The 16,184-nt window shown below is 46.1% G+C and overlaps 29 non-coding genes across 29 annotated transcripts; all 29 read left to right on the forward strand.

The window, feature by feature from the left end:
• The first annotated feature begins 20 nt into the window (after window positions 1-20).
• On the forward strand, window positions 21-139 carry LOC139688995 (5S ribosomal RNA). Its single transcript, XR_011701059.1, has one exon. It is a non-coding gene; the product is annotated as a 5S ribosomal RNA (ribosomal RNA).
• A 389-nt stretch (window positions 140-528) lies between these two features.
• LOC139688996 (5S ribosomal RNA) lies at window positions 529-647 on the forward strand. The gene has a single exon (XR_011701060.1). It is a non-coding gene; the product is annotated as a 5S ribosomal RNA (ribosomal RNA).
• Window positions 648-1,036: 389 nt separating this feature from the next.
• LOC139689248 (5S ribosomal RNA) lies at window positions 1,037-1,155 on the forward strand. The gene has a single exon (XR_011701302.1). It is a non-coding gene; the product is annotated as a 5S ribosomal RNA (ribosomal RNA).
• Window positions 1,156-1,544: 389 nt separating this feature from the next.
• Window positions 1,545-1,663, forward strand: LOC139689255 (5S ribosomal RNA). Its single transcript, XR_011701308.1, has one exon. It is a non-coding gene; the product is annotated as a 5S ribosomal RNA (ribosomal RNA).
• Window positions 1,664-2,052: 389 nt separating this feature from the next.
• LOC139688718 (5S ribosomal RNA) lies at window positions 2,053-2,171 on the forward strand. Its single transcript, XR_011700816.1, has one exon. It is a non-coding gene; the product is annotated as a 5S ribosomal RNA (ribosomal RNA).
• Window positions 2,172-2,583: 412 nt separating this feature from the next.
• On the forward strand, window positions 2,584-2,702 carry LOC139688997 (5S ribosomal RNA). Its single transcript, XR_011701061.1, has one exon. It is a non-coding gene; the product is annotated as a 5S ribosomal RNA (ribosomal RNA).
• Window positions 2,703-3,091: 389 nt separating this feature from the next.
• Window positions 3,092-3,210, forward strand: LOC139688998 (5S ribosomal RNA). Its single transcript, XR_011701062.1, has one exon. It is a non-coding gene; the product is annotated as a 5S ribosomal RNA (ribosomal RNA).
• Window positions 3,211-3,599: 389 nt separating this feature from the next.
• LOC139689159 (5S ribosomal RNA) lies at window positions 3,600-3,718 on the forward strand. The gene has a single exon (XR_011701216.1). It is a non-coding gene; the product is annotated as a 5S ribosomal RNA (ribosomal RNA).
• A 389-nt stretch (window positions 3,719-4,107) lies between these two features.
• Window positions 4,108-4,226, forward strand: LOC139689000 (5S ribosomal RNA). Its single transcript, XR_011701064.1, has one exon. It is a non-coding gene; the product is annotated as a 5S ribosomal RNA (ribosomal RNA).
• A 389-nt stretch (window positions 4,227-4,615) lies between these two features.
• Window positions 4,616-4,734, forward strand: LOC139689001 (5S ribosomal RNA). Its single transcript, XR_011701065.1, has one exon. It is a non-coding gene; the product is annotated as a 5S ribosomal RNA (ribosomal RNA).
• Window positions 4,735-5,123: 389 nt separating this feature from the next.
• Window positions 5,124-5,242, forward strand: LOC139689002 (5S ribosomal RNA). The gene has a single exon (XR_011701066.1). It is a non-coding gene; the product is annotated as a 5S ribosomal RNA (ribosomal RNA).
• Window positions 5,243-5,631: 389 nt separating this feature from the next.
• LOC139689160 (5S ribosomal RNA) lies at window positions 5,632-5,750 on the forward strand. The gene has a single exon (XR_011701217.1). It is a non-coding gene; the product is annotated as a 5S ribosomal RNA (ribosomal RNA).
• A 389-nt stretch (window positions 5,751-6,139) lies between these two features.
• Window positions 6,140-6,258, forward strand: LOC139689003 (5S ribosomal RNA). Its single transcript, XR_011701067.1, has one exon. It is a non-coding gene; the product is annotated as a 5S ribosomal RNA (ribosomal RNA).
• Window positions 6,259-6,647: 389 nt separating this feature from the next.
• LOC139689004 (5S ribosomal RNA) lies at window positions 6,648-6,766 on the forward strand. The gene has a single exon (XR_011701068.1). It is a non-coding gene; the product is annotated as a 5S ribosomal RNA (ribosomal RNA).
• A 389-nt stretch (window positions 6,767-7,155) lies between these two features.
• On the forward strand, window positions 7,156-7,274 carry LOC139689005 (5S ribosomal RNA). The gene has a single exon (XR_011701069.1). It is a non-coding gene; the product is annotated as a 5S ribosomal RNA (ribosomal RNA).
• A 389-nt stretch (window positions 7,275-7,663) lies between these two features.
• Window positions 7,664-7,782, forward strand: LOC139689006 (5S ribosomal RNA). The gene has a single exon (XR_011701070.1). It is a non-coding gene; the product is annotated as a 5S ribosomal RNA (ribosomal RNA).
• Window positions 7,783-8,171: 389 nt separating this feature from the next.
• Window positions 8,172-8,290, forward strand: LOC139689007 (5S ribosomal RNA). Its single transcript, XR_011701071.1, has one exon. It is a non-coding gene; the product is annotated as a 5S ribosomal RNA (ribosomal RNA).
• A 389-nt stretch (window positions 8,291-8,679) lies between these two features.
• LOC139689008 (5S ribosomal RNA) lies at window positions 8,680-8,798 on the forward strand. The gene has a single exon (XR_011701072.1). It is a non-coding gene; the product is annotated as a 5S ribosomal RNA (ribosomal RNA).
• Window positions 8,799-9,187: 389 nt separating this feature from the next.
• On the forward strand, window positions 9,188-9,306 carry LOC139689009 (5S ribosomal RNA). Its single transcript, XR_011701073.1, has one exon. It is a non-coding gene; the product is annotated as a 5S ribosomal RNA (ribosomal RNA).
• A 389-nt stretch (window positions 9,307-9,695) lies between these two features.
• On the forward strand, window positions 9,696-9,814 carry LOC139689011 (5S ribosomal RNA). Its single transcript, XR_011701075.1, has one exon. It is a non-coding gene; the product is annotated as a 5S ribosomal RNA (ribosomal RNA).
• Window positions 9,815-10,203: 389 nt separating this feature from the next.
• LOC139689012 (5S ribosomal RNA) lies at window positions 10,204-10,322 on the forward strand. Its single transcript, XR_011701076.1, has one exon. It is a non-coding gene; the product is annotated as a 5S ribosomal RNA (ribosomal RNA).
• A 389-nt stretch (window positions 10,323-10,711) lies between these two features.
• LOC139689013 (5S ribosomal RNA) lies at window positions 10,712-10,830 on the forward strand. Its single transcript, XR_011701077.1, has one exon. It is a non-coding gene; the product is annotated as a 5S ribosomal RNA (ribosomal RNA).
• Window positions 10,831-11,219: 389 nt separating this feature from the next.
• On the forward strand, window positions 11,220-11,338 carry LOC139689014 (5S ribosomal RNA). Its single transcript, XR_011701078.1, has one exon. It is a non-coding gene; the product is annotated as a 5S ribosomal RNA (ribosomal RNA).
• Window positions 11,339-11,727: 389 nt separating this feature from the next.
• On the forward strand, window positions 11,728-11,846 carry LOC139689015 (5S ribosomal RNA). Its single transcript, XR_011701079.1, has one exon. It is a non-coding gene; the product is annotated as a 5S ribosomal RNA (ribosomal RNA).
• A 389-nt stretch (window positions 11,847-12,235) lies between these two features.
• LOC139689162 (5S ribosomal RNA) lies at window positions 12,236-12,354 on the forward strand. Its single transcript, XR_011701219.1, has one exon. It is a non-coding gene; the product is annotated as a 5S ribosomal RNA (ribosomal RNA).
• Window positions 12,355-12,743: 389 nt separating this feature from the next.
• LOC139689016 (5S ribosomal RNA) lies at window positions 12,744-12,862 on the forward strand. The gene has a single exon (XR_011701080.1). It is a non-coding gene; the product is annotated as a 5S ribosomal RNA (ribosomal RNA).
• Window positions 12,863-13,251: 389 nt separating this feature from the next.
• On the forward strand, window positions 13,252-13,370 carry LOC139689017 (5S ribosomal RNA). Its single transcript, XR_011701081.1, has one exon. It is a non-coding gene; the product is annotated as a 5S ribosomal RNA (ribosomal RNA).
• Window positions 13,371-13,759: 389 nt separating this feature from the next.
• Window positions 13,760-13,878, forward strand: LOC139689018 (5S ribosomal RNA). Its single transcript, XR_011701082.1, has one exon. It is a non-coding gene; the product is annotated as a 5S ribosomal RNA (ribosomal RNA).
• A 389-nt stretch (window positions 13,879-14,267) lies between these two features.
• Window positions 14,268-14,386, forward strand: LOC139689163 (5S ribosomal RNA). Its single transcript, XR_011701220.1, has one exon. It is a non-coding gene; the product is annotated as a 5S ribosomal RNA (ribosomal RNA).
• Window positions 14,387-16,184: the final 1,798 nt, after the last annotated feature.

Below are 16,184 nucleotides of genomic sequence, written 5' to 3' on the forward strand. Positions count from 1 at the left end.
ACTCGAGAGTGGTGGAAATTGCCAACGGCCATACCACGCTGAATACACCGGTTCTCGTCCGATCACCGAAGTTAAGCAGCATCGGGCCCGGATAGTACTTGGATGGGTGACCGCCTGGGAACACCGGGTGCCGTTGGCTTTCAATATTTTTTTTCCGAAACGAACGTATTTTGAGGCATTCTCTGATGTTTTTAATTTTTTTCAAATAATTTATTTTGCAATGCCAGACATTGCATGCGTGATTTTGAATTGGTATGTTCCCTTTTGACACCATTCCATTTCATCTAGATGCGACCAGCTCTCTTGGGGCAATGCATTGGTGCTGTAGTAACCCGTATCTCTTCCACATTTATCCAAAGTTCGTTTTGAGATGGCAAATTACCTCCGTCTCCCGCCATCATATAGTATGGTCGTGGACGGCCCGATGTATGCAAGCCGTGGGCAAGAAAATAGACGTCGTGTCGCGTCGTTGCAAGTGTTTGCGGGCTTGATATTGCTAAAATAGTTGACTCGAGAGTGGTGGAAATTGCCAACGGCCATACCACGCTGAATACACCGGTTCTCGTCCGATCACCGAAGTTAAGCAGCATCGGGCCCGGATAGTACTTGGATGGGTGACCGCCTGGGAACACCGGGTGCCGTTGGCTTTCAATATTTTTTTTCCGAAACGAACGTATTTTGAGGCATTCTCTGATGTTTTTAATTTTTTTCAAATAATTTATTTTGCAATGCCAGACATTGCATGCGTGATTTTGAATTGGTATGTTCCCTTTTGACACCATTCCATTTCATTTAGATGCGACCAGCTCTCTTGGGGCAATGCATTGGTGCTGTAGTAACCCGTATCTCTTCCACATTTATCCAAAGTTCGTTTTGAGATGGCAAATTACCTCCGTCTCCCGCCATCATATAGTATGGTCGTGGACGGCCCGATGTATGCAAGCCGTGGGCAAGAAAATAGACGTCGTGTCGCGTCGTTGCAAGTGTTTGCGGGCTTGATATTGCTAAAATAGTTGACTCGAGAGTGGTTGAAATTGCCAACGGCCATACCACGCTGAATTCACCGGTTCTCGTCCGATCACCGAAGTTAAGCAGCATCGGGCCCGGATAGTACTTGGATGGGTGACCGCCTGGGAACACCGGGTGCCGTCGGCTCTCAATATTTTTTTTCCGAAACGAACGTATTTTGAGGCATTCTCTGATGTTTTTAATTTTTTTCAAATAATTTATTTTGCAATGCCAGACATTGCATGCGTGATTTTGAATTGGTATGTTCCCTTTTGACACCATTCCATTTCATCTAGATGCGACCAGCTCTCTTGGGGCAATGCATTGGTGCTGTAGTAACCCGTATCTCTTCCACATTTATCCAAAGTTCGTTTTGAGATGGCAAATTACCTCCGTCTCCCGCCATCATATAGTATGGTCGTGGACGGCCCGATGTATGCAAGCCGTGGGCAAGAAAATAGACGTCGTGTCGCGTCGTTGCAAGTGTTTGCGGGCTTGATATTGCGAAAATAGTTGACTCGAGAGTGGTGGAAATTGCCAACGGCCATACCACGCTGAATACACCGGTTCTCGTCCGATCACCGAAGTTAAGCAGCATCGTGCCCGGATAGTACTTGGATGGGTGACCGCCTGGGAACACCGGGTGCCGTTGGCTTTCAATATTTTTTTTCCGAAACGAACGTATTTTGAGGCATTCTCTGATGTTTTTAATTTTTTTCAAATAATTTATTTTGCAATGCCAGACATTGCATGCGTGATTTTGAATTGGTATGTTCCCTTTTGACACCATTCCATTTCATCTAGATGCGACCAGCTCTCTTGGGGCAATGCATTGGTGCTGTAGTAACCCGTATCTCTTCCACATTTATCCAAAGTTCGTTTTGAGATGGCAAATTACCTCCGTCTCCCGCCATCATATAGTATGGTCGTGGACGGCCCGATGTATGCAAGCCGTGGGCAAGAAAATAGACGTCGTGTCGCGTCGTTGCAAGTGTTTGCGGGCTTGATATTGCTAAAATAGTTGACTCGAGAGTGGTGGAAAATGCCAACGGCCATACCACGCTGAATACACCGGTTCTCGTCCGATCACCGAAGTTAAGCAGCATCGGGCCCGGATAGTACTTGGATGGGTGACCGCCTGGGAACACCGGTAGCCGTTTCTTTCATTTTCATTCACCGGGTGGCTTTCAATATTTTTTTTCCGAAACGAACGTATTTTGAGGCATTCTCTGATGTTTTTAATTTTTTTCAAATAATTTATTTTGCAATGCCAGACATTGCATGCGTGATTTTGAATTGGTATGTTCCCTTTTGACACCATTCCATTTCATCTAGATGCGACCAGCTCTCTTGGGGCAATGCATTGGTGCTGTAGTAACCCGTATCTCTTCCACATTTATCCAAAGTTCGTTTTGAGATGGCAAATTACCTCCGTCTCCCGCCATCATATAGTATGGTCGTGGACGGCCCGATGTATGCAAGCCGTGGGCAAGAAAATAGACGTCGTGTCGCGTCGTTGCAAGTGTTTGCGGGCTTGATATTGCTAAAATAGTTGACTCGAGAGTGGTGGAAATTGCCAACGGCCATACCACGCTGAATACACCGGTTCTCGTCCGATCACCGAAGTTAAGCAGCATCGGGCCCGGATAGTACTTGGATGGGTGACCGCCTGGGAACACCGGGTGCCGTTGGCTTTCAATATTTTTTTTCCGAAACGAACGTATTTTGAGGCATTCTCTGATGTTTTTAATTTTTTTCAAATAATTTATTTTGCAATGCCAGACATTGCATGCGTGATTTTGAATTGGTATGTTCCCTTTTGACACCATTCCATTTCATCTAGATGCGACCAGCTCTCTTCGGGCAATGCATTGGTGCTGTAGTAACCCGTATCTCTTCCACATTTATCCAAAGTTCGTTTTGAGATGGCAAATTACCTCCGTCTCCCGCCATCATATAGTATGGTCGTGGACGGCCCGATGTATGCAAGCCGTGGGCAAGAAAATAGACGTCGTGTCGCGTCGTTGCAAGTGTTTGCGGGCTTGATATTGCTAAAATAGTTAACTCGAGAGTGGTGGAAATTGCCAACGGCCATACCACGCTGAATACACCGGTTCTCGTCCGATCACCGAAGTTAAGCAGCATCGGGCCCGGATAGTACTTGGATGGGTGACCGCCTGGGAACACCGGGTGCCGTTGGCTTTCAATATTTTTTTTCCGAAACGAACGTATTTTGAGGCATTCTCTGATGTTTTTAATTTTTTTCAAATAATTTATTTTGCAATGCCAGACATTGCATGCGTGATTTTGAATTGGTATGTTCCCTTTTGACACCATTCCATTTCATCTAGATGCGACCAGCTCTCTTGGGGCAATGCATTGGTGCTGTAGTAACCCGTATCTCTTCCACATTTATCCAAAGTTCGTTTTGAGATGGCAAATTACCTCCGTCTCCCGCCATCATATAGTATGGTCGTGGACGGCCCGATGTATGCAAGCCGTGGGCAAGAAAATAGACGTCGTGTCGCGTCGTTGCAAGTGTTTGCGGGCTTGATATTGCTAAAATAGTTGACTCGAGAGTGGTTGAAATTGCCAACGGCCATACCACGCTGAATTCACCGGTTCTCGTCCGATCACCGAAGTTAAGCAGCATCGGGCCCGGATAGTACTTGGATGGGTGACCGCCTGGGAACACCGGGTGCCGTTGGCTTTCAATATTTTTTTTCCGAAACGAACGTATTTTGAGGCATTCTCTGATGTTTTTAATTTTTTTCAAATAATTTATTTTGCAATGCCAGACATTGCATGCGTGATTTTGAATTGGTATGTTCCCTTTTGACACCCTTCCATTTCATCTAGATGCGACCAGCTCTCTTGGGGCAATGCATTGGTGCTGTAGTAACCCGTATCTCTTCCACATTTATCCAAAGTTCGTTTTGAGATGGCAAATTACCTCCGTCTCCCGCCATCATATAGTATGGTCGTGGACGGCCCGATGTATGCAAGCCGTGGGCAAGAAAATAGACGTCGTGTCGCGTCGTTGCAAGTGTTTGCGGGCTTGATATTGCGAAAATAGTTGACTCGAGAGTGGTGGAAATTGCCAACGGCCATACCACGCTGAATACACCGGTTCTCGTCCGATCACCGAAGTTAAGCAGCATCGGGCCCGGATAGTACTTGGATGGGTGACCGCCTGGGAACACCGGGTGCCGTTGGCTTTCAATATTTTTTTTCCGAAACGAACGTATTTTGAGGCATTCTCTGATGTTTTAAATTTTTTTCAAATAATTTATTTTGCAATGCCAGACATTGCATGCGTGATTTTGAATTGGTATGTTCCCTTTTGACACCATTCCATTTCATCTAGATGCGACCAGCTCTCTTGGGGCAATGCATTGGTGCTGTAGTAACCCGTATCTCTTCCACATTTATCCAAAGTTCGTTTTGAGATGGCAAATTACCTCCGTCTCCCGCCATCATATAGTATGGTCGTGGACGGCCCGATGTATGCAAGCCGTGGGCAAGAAAATAGACGTCGTGTCGCGTCGTTGCAAGTGTTTGCGGGCTTGATATTGCTAAAATAGTTGACTCGAGAGTGGTGGAAATTGCCAACGGCCATACCACGCTGAATACACCGGTTCTCGTCCGATCACCGAAGTTAAGCAGCATCGGGCCCGGATAGTACTTGGATGGGTGACCGCCTGGGAACACCGGGTGCCGTTGGCTTTCAATATTTTTTTTCCGAAACGAACGTATTTTGAGGCATTCTCTGATGTTTTTAATTTTTTTCAAATAATTTATTTTGCAATGCCAGACATTGCATGCGTGATTTTGAATTGGTATGTTCCCTTTTGACACCATTCCATTTCATCTAGATGCGACCAGCTCTCTTGGGGCAATGCATTGGTGCTGTAGTAACCCGTATCTCTTCCACATTTATCCAAAGTTCGTTTTGAGATGGCAAATTACCTCCGTCTCCCGCCATCATATAGTATGGTCGTGGACGGACCGATGTATGCAAGCCGTGGGCAAGAAAATAGACGTCGTGTCGCGTCGTTGCAAGTGTTTGCGGGCTTGATATTGCTAAAATAGTTGACTCGAGAGTGGTGGAAATTGCCAACGGCCATACCACGCTGAATACACCGGTTCTCGTCCGATCACCGAAGTTAAGCAGCATCGGGCCCGGATAGTACTTGGATGGGTGACCGCCTGGGAACACCGGGTGCCGTTGGCTTTCAATATTTTTTTTCCGAAACGAACGTATTTTGAGGCATTCTCTGATGTTTTTAATTTTTTTCAAATAATTTATTTTGCAATGCCAGACATTGCATGCGTGATTTTGAATTGGTATGTTCCCTTTTGACACCATTCCATTTCATCTAGATGCGACCAGCTCTCTTGGGGCAATGCATTGGTGCTGTAGTAACCCGTATCTCTTCCACATTTATCCAAAGTTCGTTTTGAGATGGCAAATTACCTCCGTCTCCCGCCATCATATAGTATGGTCGTGGACGGCCCGATGTATGCAAGCCGTGGGCAAGAAAATAGACGTCGTGTCGCGTCGTTGCAAGTGTTTGCGGGCTTGATATTGCTAAAATAGTTGACTCGAGAGTGGTTGAAATTGCCAACGGCCATACCACGCTGAATTCACCGGTTCTCGTCCGATCACCGAAGTTAAGCAGCATCGGGCCCGGATAGTACTTGGATGGGTGACCGCCTGGGAACACCGGGTGCCGTTGGCTTTCAATATTTTTTTTCCGAAACGAACGTATTTTGAGGCATTCTCTGATGTTTTTAATTTTTTTCAAATAATTTATTTTGCAATGCCAGACATTGCATGCGTGATTTTGAATTGGTATGTTCCCTTTTGACACCATTCCATTTCATCTAGATGCGACCAGCTCTCTTGGGGCAATGCATTGGTGCTGTAGTAACCCGTATCTCTTCCACATTTATCCAAAGTTCGTTTTGAGATGGCAAATTACCTCCGTCTCCCGCCATCATATAGTATGGTCGTGGACGGCCCGATGTATGCAAGCCGTGGGCAAGAAAATAGACGTCGTGTCGCGTCGTTGCAAGTGTTTGCGGGCTTGATATTGCGAAAATAGTTGACTCGAGAGTGGTGGAAATTGCCAACGGCCATACCACGCTGAATACACCGGTTCTCGTCCGATCACCGAAGTTAAGCAGCATCGGGCCCGGATAGTACTTGGATGGGTGACCGCCTGGGAACACCGGGTGCCGTTGGCTTTCAATATTTTTTTTCCGAAACGAACGTATTTTGAGGCATTCTCTGATGTTTTTAATTTTTTTCAAATAATTTATTTTGCAATGCCAGACATTGCATGCGTGATTTTGAATTGGTATGTTCCCTTTTGACACCATTCCATTTCATCTAGATGCGACCAGCTCTCTTGGGGCAATGCATTGGTGCTGTAGTAACCCGTATCTCTTCCACATTTATCCAAAGTTCGTTTTGAGATGGCAAATTACCTCCGTCTCCCGCCATCATATAGTATGGTCGTGGACGGCCCGATGTATGCAAGCCGTGGGCAAGAAAATAGACGTCGTGTCGCGTCGTTGCAAGTGTTTGCGGGCTTGATATTGCTAAAATAGTTGACTCGAGAGTGGTGGAAATTGCCAACGGCCATACCACGCTGAATACACCGGTTCTCGTCCGATCACCGAAGTTAAGCAGCATCGGGCCCGGATAGTACTTGGATGGGTGACCGCCTGGGAACACCGGGTGCCGTTGGCTTTCAATATTTTTTTTCCGAAACGAACGTATTTTGAGGCATTCTCTGATGTTTTAAATTTTTTTCAAATAATTTATTTTGCAATGCCAGACATTGCATGCGTGATTTTGAATTGGTATGTTCCCTTTTGACACCATTCCATTTCATCTAGATGCGACCAGCTCTCTTGGGGCAATGCATTGGTGCTGTAGTAACCCGTATCTCTTCCACATTTATCCAAAGTTCGTTTTGAGATGGCAAATTACCTCCGTCTCCCGCCATCATATAGTATGGTCGTGGACGGCCCGATGTATGCAAGCCGTGGGCAAGAAAATAGACGTCGTGTCGCGTCGTTGCAAGTGTTTGCGGGCTTGATATTGCTAAAATAGTTGACTCGAGAGTGGTGGAAAATGCCAACGGCCATACCACGCTGAATACACCGGTTCTCGTCCGATCACCGAAGTTAAGCAGCATCGGGCCCGGATAGTACTTGGATGGGTGACCGCCTGGGAACACCGGGTGCCGTTGGCTTTCAATATTTTTTTTCCGAAACGAACGTATTTTGAGGCATTCTCTGATGTTTTTAATTTTTTTCAAATAATTTATTTTGCAATGCCAGACATTGCATGCGTGATTTTGAATTGGTATGTTCCCTTTTGACACCATTCCATTTCATCTAGATGCGACCAGCTCTCTTGGGGCAATGCATTGGTGCTGTAGTAACCCGTATCTCTTCCACATTTATCCAAAGTTCGTTTTGAGATGGCAAATTACCTCCGTCTCCCGCCATCATATAGTATGGTCGTGGACGGCCCGATGTATGCAAGCCGTGGGCAAGAAAATAGACGTCGTGTCGCGTCGTTGCAAGTGTTTGCGGGCTTGATATTGCTAAAATAGTTGACTCGAGAGTGGTGGAAATTGCCAACGGCCATACCACGCTGAATACACCGGTTCTCGTCCGATCACCGAAGTTAAGCAGCATCGGGCCCGGATAGTACTTGGATGGGTGACCGCCTGGGAACACCGGGTGCCGTTGGCTTTCAATATTTTTTTTCCGAAACGAACGTATTTTGAGGCATTCTCTGATGTTTTTAATTTTTTTCAAATAATTTATTTTGCAATGCCAGACATTGCATGCGTGATTTTGAATTGGTATGTTCCCTTTTGACACCATTCCATTTCATCTACATGCGACCAGCTCTCTTGGGGCAATGCATTGGTGCTGTAGTAACCCGTATCTCTTCCACATTTATCCAAAGTTCGTTTTGAGATGGCAAATTACCTCCGTCTCCCGCCATCATATAGTATGGTCGTGGACGGCCCGATGTATGCAAGCCGTGGGCAAGAAAATAGACGTCGTGTCGCGTCGTTGCAAGTGTTTGCGGGCTTGATATTGCTAAAATAGTTGACTCGAGAGTGGTGGAAAATGCCAACGGCCATACCACGCTGAATACACCGGTTCTCGTCCGATCACCGAAGTTAAGCAGCATCGGGCCCGGATAGTACTTGGATGGGTGACCGCCTGGGAACACCGGGTGCCGTTGGCTTTCAATATTTTTTTTCCGAAACGAACGTATTTTGAGGCATTCTCTGATGTTTTAAATTTTTTTCAAATAATTTATTTTGCAATGCCAGACATTGCATGCGTGATTTTGAATTGGTATGTTCCCTTTTGACACCATTCCATTTCATCTAGATGCGACCAGCTCTCTTGGGGCAATGCATTGGTGCTGTAGTAACCCGTATCTCTTCCACATTTATCCAAAGTTCGTTTTGAGATGGCAAATTACCTCCGTCTCCCGCCATCATATAGTATGGTCGTGGACGGCCCGATGTATGCAAGCCGTGGGCAAGAAAATAGACGTCGTGTCGCGTCGTTGCAAGTGTTTGCGGGCTTGATATTGCTAAAATAGTTGACTCGAGAGTGGTGGAAATTGCCAACGGCCATACCACGCTGAATACACCGGTTCTCGTCCGATCACCGAAGTTAAGCAGCATCGGGCCCGGATAGTACTTGGATGGGTGACCGCCTGGGAACACCGGGTGCCGTTGGCTTTCAATATTTTTTTTCCGAAACGAACGTATTTTGAGGCATTCTCTGATGTTTTTAATTTTTTTCAAATAATTTATTTTGCAATGCCAGACATTGCATGCGTGATTTTGAATTGGTATGTTCCCTTTTGACACCATTCCATTTCATCTAGATGCGACCAGCTCTCTTGGGGCAATGCATTGGTGCTGTAGTAACCCGTATCTCTTCCACATTTATCCAAAGTTCGTTTTGAGATGGGAAATTACCTCCGTCTCCCGCCATCATATAGTATGGTCGTGGACGGCCCGATGTATGCAAGCCGTGGGCAAGAAAATAGACGTCGTGTCGCGTCGTTGCAAGTGTTTGCGGGCTTGATATTGCTAAAATAGTTGACTCGAGAGTGGTGGAAATTGCCAACGGCCATACCACGCTGAATACACCGGTTCTCGTCCGATCACCGAAGTTAAGCAGCATCGGGCCCGGATAGTACTTGGATGGGTGACCGCCTGGGAACACCGGGTGCCGTTGGCTTTCAATATTTTTTTTCCGAAACGAACGTATTTTGAGGCATTCTCTGATGTTTTTAATTTTTTTCAAATAATTTATTTTGCAATGCCAGACATTGCATGCGTGATTTTGAATTGGTATGTTCCCTTTTGACACCATTCCATTTCATCTAGATGCGACCAGCTCTCTTGGGGCAATGCATTGGTGCTGTAGTAACCCGTATCTCTTCCACATTTATCCAAAGTTCGTTTTGAGATGGCAAATTACCTCCGTCTCCCGCCATCATATAGTATGGTCGTGGACGGCCCGATGTATGCAAGCCGTGGGCAAGAAAATAGACGTCGTGTCGCGTCGTTGCAAGTGTTTGCGGGCTTGATATTGCTAAAATAGTTGACTCGAGAGTGGTGGAAAATGCCAACGGCCATACCACGCTGAATACACCGGTTCTCGTCCGATCACCGAAGTTAAGCAGCATCGGGCCCGGATAGTACTTGGATGGGTGACCGCCTGGGAACACCGGGTGCCGTTGGCTTTCAATATTTTTTTTCCGAAACGAACGTATTTTGAGGCATTCTCTGATGTTTTTAATTTTTTTCAAATAATTTATTTTGCAATGCCAGACATTGCATGCGTGATTTTGAATTGGTATGTTCCCTTTTGACACCATTCCATTTCATCTAGATGCGACCAGCTCTCTTGGGGCAATGCATTGGTGCTGTAGTAACCCGTATCTCTTCCACATTTATCCAAAGTTCGTTTTGAGATGGCAAATTACCTCCGTCTCCCGCCATCATATAGTATGGTCGTGGACGGCCCGATGTATGCAAGCCGTGGGCAAGAAAATAGACGTCGTGTCGCGTCGTTGCAAGTGTTTGCGGGCTTGATATTGCTAAAATAGTTGACTCGAGAGTGGTGGAAATTGCCAACGGCCATACCACGCTGAATACACCGGTTCTCGTCCGATCACCGAAGTTAAGCAGCATCGGGCCCGGATAGTACTTGGATGGGTGACCGCCTGGGAACACCGGGTGCCGTTGGCTTTCAATATTTTTTTTCCGAAACGAACGTATTTTGAGGCATTCTCTGATGTTTTTAATTTTTTTCAAATAATTTATTTTGCAATGCCAGACATTGCATGCGTGATTTTGAATTGGTATGTTCCCTTTTGACACCATTCCATTTTATCTAGATGCGACCAGCTCTCTTGGGGCAATGCATTGGTGCTGTAGTAACCCGTATCTCTTCCACATTTATCCAAAGTTCGTTTTGAGATGGCAAATTACCTCCGTCTCCCGCCATCATATAGTATGGTCGTGGACGGCCCGATGTATGCAAGCCGTGGGCAAGAAAATAGACGTCGTGTCGCGTCGTTGCAAGTGTTTGCGGGCTTGATATTGCTAAAATAGTTGACTCGAGAGTGGTGGAAATTGCCAACGGCCATACCACGCTGAATACACCGGTTCTCGTCCGATCACCGAAGTTAAGCAGCATCGGGCCCGGATAGTACTTGGATGGGTGACCGCCTGGGAACACCGGGTGCCGTTGGCTTTCAATATTTTTTTTCCGAAACGAACGTATTTTGAGGCATTCTCTGATGTTTTAAATTTTTTTCAAATAATTTATTTTGCAATGCCAGACATTGCATGCGTGATTTTGAATTGGTATGTTCCCTTTTGACACCATTCCATTTCATCTAGATGCGACCAGCTCTCTTGGGGCAATGCATTGGTGCTGTAGTAACCCGTATCTCTTCCACATTTATCCAAAGTTCGTTTTGAGATGGCAAATTACCTCCGTCTCCCGCCATCATATAGTATGGTCGTGGACGGCCCGATGTATGCAAGCCGTGGGCAAGAAAATAGACGTCGTGTCGCGTCGTTGCAAGTGTTTGCGGGCTTGATATTGCTAAAATAGTTGACTCGAGAGTGGTGGAAATTGCCAACGGCCATACCACGCTGAATACACCGGTTCTCGTCCGATCACCGAAGTTAAGCAGCATCGGGCCCGGATAGTACTTGGATGGGTGACCGCCTGGGAACACCGGGTGCCGTTGGCTTTCAATATTTTTTTTCCGAAACGAACGTATTTTGAGGCATTCTCTGATGTTTTTAATTTTTTTCAAATAATTTATTTTGCAATGCCAGACATTGCATGCGTGATTTTGAATTGGTATGTTCCCTTTTGACACCATTCCATTTCATCTAGATGCGACCAGCTCTCTTGGGGCAATGCATTGGTGCTGTAGTAACCCGTATCTCTTCCACATTTATCCAAAGTTCGTTTTGAGATGGCAAATTACCTCCGTCTCCCGCCATCATATAGTATGGTCGTGGACGGCCCGATGTATGCAAGCCGTGGGCAAGAAAATAGACGTCGTGTCGCGTCGTTGCAAGTGTTTGCGGGCTTGATATTGCTAAAATAGTTGACTCGAGAGTGTTGGAAAATGCCAACGGCCATACCACGCTGAATACACCGGTTCTCGTCCGATCACCGAAGTTAAGCAGCATCGGGCCCGGATAGTACTTGGATGGGTGACCGCCTGGGAACACCGGGTGCCGTTGGCTTTCAATATTTTTTTTCCGAAACGAACGTATTTTGAGGCATTCTCTGATGTTTTAAATTTTTTTCAAATAATTTATTTTGCAATGCCAGACATTGCATGCGTGATTTTGAATTGGTATGTTCCCTTTTGACACCATTCCATTTCATCTAGATGCGACCAGCTCTCTTGGGGCAATGCATTGGTGCTGTAGTAACCCGTATCTCTTCCACATTTATCCAAAGTTCGTTTTGAGATGGCAAATTACCTCCGTCTCCCGCCATCATATAGTATGGTCGTGGACGGCCCGATGTATGCAAGCCGTGGGCAAGAAAATAGACGTCGTGTCGCGTCGTTGCAAGTGTTTGCGGGCTTGATATTGCTAAAATAGTTAACTCGAGAGCGGTGGAAATTGCCAACGGCCATACCACGCTGAATTCACCGGTTCTCGTCCGATCACCGAAGTTAAGCAGCATCGGGCCCGGATAGTACTTGGATGGGTGACCGCCTGGGAACACCGGGTGCCGTTGGCTTTCAATATTTTTTTTCCGAAACGAACGTATTTTGAGGCATTCTCTGATGTTTTAAATTTTTTTCAAATAATTTATTTTGCAATGCCAGACATTGCATGCGTGATTTTGAATTGGTATGTTCCCTTTTGACACCATTCCATTTCATCTAGATGCGACCAGCTCTCTTGGGGCAATGCATTGGTGCTGTAGTAACCCGTATCTCTTCCACATTTATCCAAAGTTCGTTTTGAGATGGCAAATTACCTCCGTCTCCCGCCATCATATAGTATGGTCGTGGACGGCCCGATGTATGCAAGCCGTGGGCAAGAAAATAGACGTCGTGTCGCGTCGTTGCAAGTGTTTGCGGGCTTGATATTGCTAAAATAGTTGACTCGAGAGTGGTGGAAATTGCCAACGGCCATACCACGCTGAATACACCGGTTCTCGTCCGATCACCGAAGTTAAGCAGCATCGGGCCCGGATAGTACTTGGATGGGTGACCGCCTGGGAACACCGGGTGCCGTTGGCTTTCAATATTTTTTTTCCGAAACGAACGTATTTTGAGGCATTCTCTGATGTTTTTAATTTTTTTCAAATAATTTATTTTGCAATGCCAGACATTGCATGCGTGATTTTGAATTGGTATGTTCCCTTTTGACACCATTCCATTTCATCTAGATGCGACCAGCTCTCTTGGGGCAATGCATTGGTGCTGTAGTAACCCGTATCTCTTCCACATTTATCCAAAGTTCGTTTTGAGATGGCAAATTACCTCCGTCTCCCGCCATCATATAGTATGGTCGTGGACGGCCCGATGTATGCAAGCCGTGGGCAAGAAAATAGACGTCGTGTCGCGTCGTTGCAAGTGTTTGCGGGCTTGATATTGCTAAAATAGTTGACTCGAGAGTGGTGGAAATTGCCAACGGCCATACCACGCTGAATACACCGGTTCTCGTCCGATCACCGAAGTTAAGCAGCATCGGGCCCGGATAGTACTTGGATGGGTGACCGCCTGGGAACACCGGGTGCCGTTGGCTTTCAATATTTTTTTTCCGAAACGAACGTATTTTGAGGCATTCTCTGATGTTTTTAATTTTTTTCAAATAATTTATTTTGCAATGCCAGACATTGCATGCGTGATTTTGAATTGGTATGTTCCCTTTTGACACCATTCCATTTCATCTAGATGCGACCAGCTCTCTTGGGGCAATGCATTGGTGCTGTAGTAACCCGTATCTCTTCCACATTTATCCAAAGTTCGTTTTGAGATGGCAAATTACCTCCGTCTCCCGCCATCATATAGTATGGTCGTGGACGGCCCGATGTATGCAAGCCGTGGGCAAGAAAATAGACGTCGTGTCGCGTCGTTGCAAGTGTTTGCGGGCTTGATATTGCTAAAATAGTTGACTCGAGAGTGGTGGAAATTGCCAACGGCCATACCACGCTGAATACACCGGTTCTCGTCCGATCACCGAAGTTAAGCAGCATCGGGCCCGGATAGTACTTGGATGGGTGACCGCCTGGGAACACCGGGTGCCGTTGGCTTTCAATATTTTTTTTCCGAAACGAACGTATTTTGAGGCATTCTCTGATGTTTTAAATTTTTTTCAAATAATTTATTTTGCAATGCCAGACATTGCATGCGTGATTTTGAATTGGTATGTTCCCTTTTGACACCATTCCATTTCATCTAGATGCGACCAGCTCTCTTGGGGCAATGCATTGGTGCTGTAGTAACCCGTATCTCTTCCACATTTATCCAAAGTTCGTTTTGAGATGGCAAATTACCTCCGTCTCCCGCCATCATATAGTATGGTCGTGGACGGCCCGATGTATGCAAGCCGTGGGCAAGAAAATAGACGTCGTGTCGCGTCGTTGCAAGTGTTTGCGGGCTTGATATTGCTAAAATAGTTGACTCGAGAGTGGTTGAAATTGCCAACGGCCATACCACGCTGAATTCACCGGTTCTCGTCCGATCACCGAAGTTAAGCAGCATCGGGCCCGGATAGTACTTGGATGGGTGACCGCCTGGGAACACCGGGTGCCGTTGGCTTTCAATATTTTTTTTCCGAAACGAACGTATTTTGAGGCATTCTCTGATGTTTTAAATTTTTTTCAAATAATTTATTTTGCAATGCCAGACATTGCATGCGTGATTTTGAATTGGTATGTTCCCTTTTGACACCATTCCATTTCATCTAGATGCGACCAGCTCTCTTGGGGCAATGCATTGGTGCTGTAGTAACCCGTATCTCTTCCACATTTATCCAAAGTTCGTTTTGAGATGGCAAATTACCTCCGTCTCCCGCCATCATATAGTATGGTCGTGGACGGCCCGATGTATGCAAGCCGTGGGCAAGAAAATAGACGTCGTGTCGCGTCGTTGCAAGTGTTTGCGGGCTTGATATTGCTAAAATAGTTGACTCGAGAGTGGTGGAAATTGCCAACGGCCATACCGATTACAAGGTAGTAGCTAAAATCGTTAAAACCAGACTCAACGAAGCCGTGGAAAAGATAATCGGGCCAGACCAACACATAGTAGGAAAGGGGAGGAACATTGTAACGGCGCTGACAACGATCAGAGACGCAATCGCGAGCCACGAGAGCAGGCAGGGCGCGGGCCTTAAACTGGTAGCGGTAGATATTGAGAAGGCTTTCGACAGGGTGAACATAAACCACGTATTGAACACATTAAAGAGGATGGGATTCCCCGAAAAGTTTTTGAATACAATAAAAATGTTCACGAACAACATCACGTCGAAAGTAAAATTGAGCGCGGGGGCCGAAACAAAGTCGTTCCCCGTGAGAAGATCAATCAGACAAGGCTGTCCGCTTTCGATGCTTCTGTTCTCTATATCACTGGAGCCCCTGCTACATAGTCTTCGCAGAAACATTAAAGGAATCCCGGCGGGGAACGGAAAAGTGTCCGCGGTGGCTTATGCGGACGACGTAACGATCTTCGCCCAAGATCAAGCGGAAATTCATGTAATAGGGAAATCATTAAAGGAATATGAGGAGGAAAGCGGGCAAAAAGTAAACATGGAAAAGACAAAGGCCTTGACAATAAAAGACGCCGACTTCACCGCGACCAGTGAATGGAAAGAGGTGACCTCGATGGACATTCTGGGCATTCCATGGAGTAGGACTTCCACGGAGACGACAAACGCAGTATGGGAAAAGGCAACGAGAATGATAAAAGGAACATTAGCGCAATTGAGAGACAGGGACCTAAACATACATCAGAAAGTCCTTGCGATAAACGCATTGTTATTATCCAAGGCATGGTACGCCGCACTGATTTTCCCGTTGCCAGAAAAACATGGGGCTCTATTGACGAAAATAGCAACGCAATACCTTTGGGGAGGGCATTTGCTAAGAGTAGCAAAGAGCCAGGCCTGTCTACCCAAGGGGAAGGGGGGCCTAGGGCTGATCGACGTGCGGGACAAAGCCCTGGCACTCTATGCAAAGACAGTAATAAACATCCTATCCGACGACTGTCAACATTCAAAAGATCTGCTAAAGGCGGCATGGGGTGCACCAGGGCAGGATAGACTGCTGATGAAAACTATCAGGAAAGTTAAGGACTTAGTAGAAAAGATGCCGAGAGGAGTGACAGCCACCACCAAGTGCCTTTACCGACAACTCAGAAGCGACGACAACCACCGAATCAACATCGAAAAGCACATCCTATCGGTAAATTGGAAGAGAGTGTGGAAGAACATCAACGAAATAGCCATGACCCTAAGGACAAAGAGCGTCCTATTCCTATTCGCAAACTATATAGTGACCACCCAGCAAGTGAAACAAAACATGTATCTAACAAGCAGGAACGAATGCGAATACTGTGACAA

Source organism: Hetaerina americana, unplaced genomic scaffold (genome assembly GCF_022747635.1).
Source record: "Hetaerina americana unplaced genomic scaffold, ioHetAmer1.1.p SCAF_216, whole genome shotgun sequence".
In the NCBI taxonomy this organism is placed as follows: domain Eukaryota; kingdom Metazoa; phylum Arthropoda; class Insecta; order Odonata; family Calopterygidae; genus Hetaerina; species Hetaerina americana.